Here is a 6,878-nt window from a genome sequence, read left to right as displayed (position 1 = left end):
TGCCGCGGAGCGGCTGGGCCCGTGAGCCGTGGCCGCTGAGCCTGCGCGTCCGGAGCCTGTGTCCGCAACGGGAGAGGCCACAGCAGTGAGAGGCCCGCGTACCGCAAAAAAAAAAAAAAAAAAAGTGCATAGTTCCCAGTATTGTCTGAGGCTGGCCCAAGCGTTCCCTGGAGTCCAGCTCACTGGGGGTTGGGCACACGTTCTATGAGAGACTTGGGGTCATCTTTATCTGACACTCCTCTGAGTCACCACGCCAGTCCGAGACCAGGTTTATCTTCTCAGGTTGGGTTCCTCGAAGTCACTGGGGTTAGGGATCAGATGCACTGCGAAGCCACTTGGGGGAAGAAGATTGTCCTGGGCTCAGGTTTTTTAAGAGCTTGGGAAGGACCACCGCCCAGAATGTGGAGATATGCAAGATCTTGTTTTCTTAAGTCCTTTGCCGAATAAACCTGAAATTGAGAAGGAAGAGGAAGATGGGTCTGAGATCTTGGAACTCCAAGGGAGCCCTCTGGCTTAAGAGCCCCTGAGCTGAATTCCTCATGACTGTATTGAGTTTAATATTGGTGCCTGATGATGCTGCACAAAAATACACGCCGGTGTGCTTGCTGCTCTCAGCTTCATGAGAAAGGTTGAGGTCATTCCCATGGGAATCCGCCAACATCTTTACAGGGTGAACTCATTTGAGGAGTAAAAGCTGACTGCTAACACCACCACCGATTCTAGAAACGCAAATCTGTAAATAGGAAAAAAGCTTACTGGACTATTTCTTAGATGAATCAAAGATAAAGAATGTGACCATCTTTTTGGTGACTTGGGCATCTACTCTCAACGGATCTCAACGTGAAGGCTTCTTAAGTGGTTACTGAATTAGGTTGATGTTTTATCACTGAAGACCATCAACAGGCAGCCCTTTAACGGAGTTAGAATGTTTTCAATCATCCAAATTAGATGGTACGTGGATATCAGGCAGGAGTTACCCAACCTGTGTTGGTGGTTCCTGGGCCTTGCATGGCGGCAACCGGCTGGGCATAGTGCTGGCTGCAAGGCTCTTGTTAACGTGCCTGTCTGCCCCTGTAGGAGACAGGGGACATATATCCACTGAGTGGCTCCTAGTGTCAGGGGAGTTCGGCTTATTTTGTCATCCCAGTGCTCTTTAAGAGAACATTAAAAAAAGAGAGAACATTATACTTAAGAACACAGGCTTGATTCAGAACTCCTGGGTACAAATCAGAGAGAGCTTCACGGAAAAGCTCTGGGACGGTGGGCAAGTTACATAGCCTTTTCTTTCCTGGTTTCTCCGATTGTAAAATGGGGCCAGGGGAGCGGTAATGATTAAGTGAAATCAGACACGGGAAGCAGTGAAAGGAGTGCCTGCTGGCACATTAGCTGTAATTAACGTCCTCGTGTAATGGGCGAAGGAAGTGACTGGGGCTGGCCGAGCCAGGAGCAGGGGCAGGATTGAATCCAGGCCCAGGAGACATTGAAGTGCATGCTGGTCTCACCATCTTCTTTAGCACCGAGAAGAAAAGGACTCCACGTGAGGTACCACAGAGATTTGAGAATAACCTCTCACCTCTTCCTTGGTCAGAACATCGGTTCTTTTTTTTAACACATTGCATCCAAATCCTATGAGGTTATTCCTGTCTCTCAGATAAAACAAGTCACTTAGAACTATTTTTTTTCCGGCTGCGCCACGCGCCTCACAAAATCTTAGTTCCCCCTCGGCAGTGAGCCTGCGAGGGAATTCCCAACTTGGAACTATTAAGTAATGGCGTCTATACTAGGGTCACCTGCAGACTCAACGCTGGGCGCCCAGACCCCAGGGTTTGGTTTCCAGAGGTTCCTGGAGCTCCCCTCCCCCTCTCACCTTACCTCTGCTCCCCTCCAGCCATTCCCACCCAAGTCTGCGCCCACCCTTGAGGCCTACCTGTCTGTGAGACCTTCCTGGCTCAGACAGTACCCTTCTTATCAAACTTCCATTTCCCAAGATTCCCAACAGCCTTCAGTCTGTTTGCCAGGGGACAGTTGTCTTCCAGCTGTTTTCATATCTTTAGTCACTTCCTAAGCAAGACTGTAAGTCCCCTGAGGGCAGGTCCCTGCTGACACCTTATTCCCACATTGTTGTCCAGACCTGGCACATGGGCACCCTGGACGGCCAAGCTCCCTTAAAGTTCCTTTGACTTAAGGTCTTAGGATTCCAAGGCTAAATTGACGTTTACTCAGAAGTAAACATCAATATTAGTTGAGGAGAGTTTAGAGCCAGCTCTCCCACCAGCTTTCTCTTGTAATCCCCAGAATGTACGTTTAGGCAAACTGATTCCCTCTCTGGGCCTTTTTCTCCCCATCTATGAAAGGTAGGCATTGACCCAGGCCCTGGTTGGTGGTCTGGGTGATTCCAGCAAGTTGGCACTTCTTCCTGTTGTGGTCTCTGTGCTTCCTTTTTCTCCAGCCATGCAGCACGGAGCTCCGTCGTGGGCTGGGCATGCCTGCAGTGCCCGTGTGAGTGTGGCCGCCACTCTGTAACGTTATACAAACGTAATCATATGCCAAGGGACAGGATCCAAGGCTGCAGTTATTTTGGGACGTGCAGGAGCCTGTGGGAAAATGCTGGAACATGTCTGAGTCACCCAGGCAAATACCTTTCTTTCTGTGTTCCAGCATGTTTTGAACTTCCAGGTGGCACAAAAGAAGCCCCAGCAGGGCACACATGCCCTTTGTGTCTTTGTGCCCTTCCTGGGCTGCACCCCTGTTTCTCGGCTGTGTCCCTACATCCTCTGAGCACTGAAATGTTTGCATGCGGAGGGGTGCGAGGCGGGGCTGGATTAAGCCCTTGGAGGCCCTAAGCGTGGAAAAAATCGTGGTGCCTCCCCACAGTGTCATTCAAAAGAAAAACAACCGTAAGCCTCAAAAGAAGAGTAAGGATGATCTGAGTTTGCCCTGTCTATACTCTTGTTGCTTTTTTAAAAATCAAAAACTTCCTCCAGCTGTGTGTATGTGAGGTTGGGCGTGTCCCTACTTTCCTGATACTCAAGCTGCCTGTTGTCCAGCGCTGCCCACTAGGAACCAGTGGAGACCAGGAGGGGCTGCTTCAGTCCGGGGTGAGAGTCCTGAGCAGGGCGAGGAGGGTCCAGGAGCAGCGGAGAGAGCAGGAGAGGCCAGAGCTGGTGCCATCCGCTCTCTGTGGGCAGTGGGGGAAGGCAGCCACGGGTCGTGTGCTCAGGTCCCCATACTCGGGCACCCAGGGCAGTGGGGGGCAGAGTTCCCGGAGCCTCTGGAAGGCAGTCTTTTTTTTTTTTTTTGTATTGCTTTAATTTTTATAATAATTTATTTTCATGGCAATAACTTGTGTGGCTAAAAAGGCAGTCTTAAGGAGGTACAAGGAGGTGGGGAAGGCATGGGAAAAAGAATTCCAGGCAGATGGGGCCTTTTTCTAGAACACTCCCTTTCCTGTCCTTTCCTGCCCTAGCCAGCGCTCCACCCTGATGCCCTGGGTTGTCCACAGCCCTGTTGCTGAGGAAGCAGGTCTCCTCTGATCCAAAGAGAAATCCCACCATCAGCCCCTCCCTGTTCCTGTCCACCTGGCTCCTTCCTTCTCCTGAGCCTACAAAGTGCAAACCCAAAAGAGGGATTTCCCCCTCAATCCCCGGTTTACTCCCCTTATTATTATTATTATTATTATTATTTTGCGTTACGCGGGCCTCTCACTGTTGTGGCCTCTCCCGTTGCGGAGCACAGGCTCCGGATGCGCAGGCTCAGCGGCCCCGGCTCACGGGCCCAGCCACTCCGCGGCATGTGGGATCTTCCCGGACCAGGGCACGAACCCGTGTCCCCTGCATCGGCAGGTGGACTCTCAACCACTGCGCCACCAGGGAAGCACCCCCCCCCCCTTATTATTAAATACCTGGAAAGAGCAGCTGAAGTCACCACCTGGCCTCCCAGGCTCTGCTCTTCCTGCTGCAGTCCGCCCCCTGCCCGCACCTGTGGCCTGGGCTGCAGTCCTGGCAGAGCGGCCTGGACTCGCCCCCTCCCCTGCCCACTCTTACAGTGAGGTCTCCCAGGCTCCCATCCTCATCCCACGGCTCCTATCAGTGTGTGACACTTAGTTTTCTGTGTCGGCGTGGCTTGGTGATGATAGTACCCGGCTGTTAAGCAGACACTAGTCTAGGTGTTGCTGTGCAGGTATTCTGTAGAAGTGAAGGAGACCACTACCCTCATTAAGGTGGGTGGGCCTCATAAAATCAGTCGAAGGCCTTAAGAGCACTAACAGATTTCTTGGCAAAGAAGACATCCTGCCTCAAGACTGCAGGGTCAGCTGCCGCCCGAGTCTCCAGCCTGGGGACCTGACCCACAGGTTCCCCACTTGCCTGTCCCCACAATCGCCAATTCCTTAAAATCTCTTTTAAACGCACACACACACACACACACACACACACACCCCTTTTCTGGAGAACCCTGACTGATGACACGTACTGTTTACATTCTCACTGGGTCACCAGTCACCTCTGGGTCAGTGTTTCTGGCCCCGACTTTCTCCTGAGCACCAGACGTCTATGCACAGTTGCCTTCAGGGCACACCGGAAAGTGAGCAGAGTCACTTGACACCCTCCAGGAACCTAGAATCTAAACTCCAGGGTCCCTTCGGCACCATCAGCGCTGTTACAGCACAAGCCTTCCATGGGGCGCAATCCCAGATGCTCACGGAGGCCACCAGCTGGAGGAGCAGCAGAGCCAGCCATCCCAGAGGGCGTGGCTGGGGGCAGACACCGCCCTCCTCCGTCCCAGCCCTTCGTTGCCCCGTGAGGACATGAGTCCAGTGTTGTGAGAGCTTTCCAATTTCCAAGCAAGGCCAGAAATCTGTTTCTGTGAAGTCTCTCAATTTTTAAATATGTTAAAATGTTAAAAACCCCCAGCAGGCCCAACAAAGCCCATCTGCATGCCAGATTTGGCCTTCTGCTGCCAATTAGCAAGGCTCAAGTCCAACTGTGCTATAAATACGTAATTCTCTCTCGGTCCCTCCGTCCTTCCCTCTGCCCCTGGGAGTTGAGAGAGCAAGGCCTGTGGCCCAGGTTCTCGGACCACTGTGCCCCGCCTGGGGTGGACCACGTGACCGGGAGAAGTGGCAGACCCATGAAAATGTACAATTCCGTTTTTTTTAGTATATTCACAGAGTTGTGCAACCATAACCACAGCTCCCTGCTCAGCTCCCTGCTCCCCCTCTCTCCATCTTGTTGAAATCCTGCTTTATTCCCCACCGCATCCACGGCTTTCATCCTGCCCCTCAAGACGGCCGGCAGTGCCCTGTGGTGTCTGCTTCAGAGCTGGCCTGCCTGCGAGGTCTCCAGCCCCAACCGCTCTGTGCCAAAGGAGTCAGGGGCTGTCTCCTGGCCCCCTCGTGCAAGCACATTCGAGTCCCTCCTCTTTTCCTGGCCTGCGCTCTTCACACACGGTTTAAGGGCAGCGGTTGGGAGTCGGCGCTGGCGTCAGATAGTCTGAGTCCCAATCCCAGCCTCATCACTCAATAGCTCTGTGACCTTAGGACAGGTTCGTTAACCTTTGTGAGCCTTGGTTTCGCCCTCAGTTAAATGGTGACAATAAGAGCACCTCACTCTACATGCCTTAACACATCTAATCCTGGGGACAACAGTTTGTCCAACTGAGAACATTGTTTCCACCATCCTTCCCTACACACCACCCAGTGGCAAGGAGAAGGGGCCAAGGAACCGTTCCACAGGTCCTTCTGGTCTCCAACCTCAAGATGGTATCTGGGCAGAGTCCAGGGGAGGCGTAATCACACACACCTCGGTTTCTCCTCTCCTTGCTATCACCATCCACCTCTGCAAGCCCCTGCTCAGGCCTGGATTATGTCATTTTACAGTGCGTTCCAGGCAGGGATTTTACAGTTGCAAGGAACAGGGAACAGAGACCCCCTCCCCGCATAAGATCTCAAGCAACAGGGTTTACTGCAAAGATCTTTGATCCCCAGAACCCAGGAAACACCCAGGCCAGGCCTTGAGAAGATCAGGAGCTGAAGGAAGGCTGGGATCCAGAGTGGCCCAAGGTCTGCCATTGGACTAAGCTGCCAGCTCTTCCTGAAATTGCTCTTCTCTTCTCTACCCAACAACGATTAGGACATAAGAATCAGGGCACATTATGCCATCAGGGAAGCACTCAAGTTGGCAACTACTGGCCATTCCAATTGCCATGAGATGGAACCTTTGGGAAGAATGACCTCAGCAAAGAGACCAGGAAACAGAGTGGTTCCTGGGAGCTGGAATCTGCTCACAGATTTGGAATCTACACACAGGAATATAGAAATGGGGGCTGTAAGAGCACACTGACCCTTAATGCCCCTGGCAGTTGCTATCTAACAATGGCAGTCACCCTTCAGGGCCCCTCAACATTATGTATATGGAAGGGTAATGTTTAAGGGGACGGTCCAATTCCAAAACTGAGACACAAAAAGGATGCCCCTTAATACATTTCTAAACAAAATGTAAGAAAAGTCAATCCTAGATGGTGGGGTGTTGAGCCAGACAGAGCATGTGTGAGGGCCAGCTCGTGACCGAGATCCTTAAAGACATACATGCCCAGCCTCACAGAACCCCCCATGCCCACGTGCCTTCCTAGCATCCTCCCACTGATACAGGAAGGGTGTGACAGAATAGACAAACTTCCAGCAAAAAGGCCTCGGTCGTGAATCAGTCACATGGAAATTCACAGTGGACAAGCTCCAGGAGGAATACCTACAATGTGGCTCTTTATGACCTATAAATTCTTGGAACTGCTTAGCTTCAAATGACCGCGCCAGTGTGGGAATAATGTGAAAAGCAGTGAAATCACACAGCTTCAGGAGACTTTATCACCTTCCTCCTCCTTCC

The sequence above is a fragment of the Mesoplodon bidens genome (assembly GCF_964165515.1).
Source record: "Mesoplodon bidens genome assembly, chromosome: 1".
Classification (NCBI taxonomy): domain Eukaryota; kingdom Metazoa; phylum Chordata; class Mammalia; order Artiodactyla; family Ziphiidae; genus Mesoplodon; species Mesoplodon bidens.
This window is presented reverse-complemented; position numbering follows the sequence as displayed.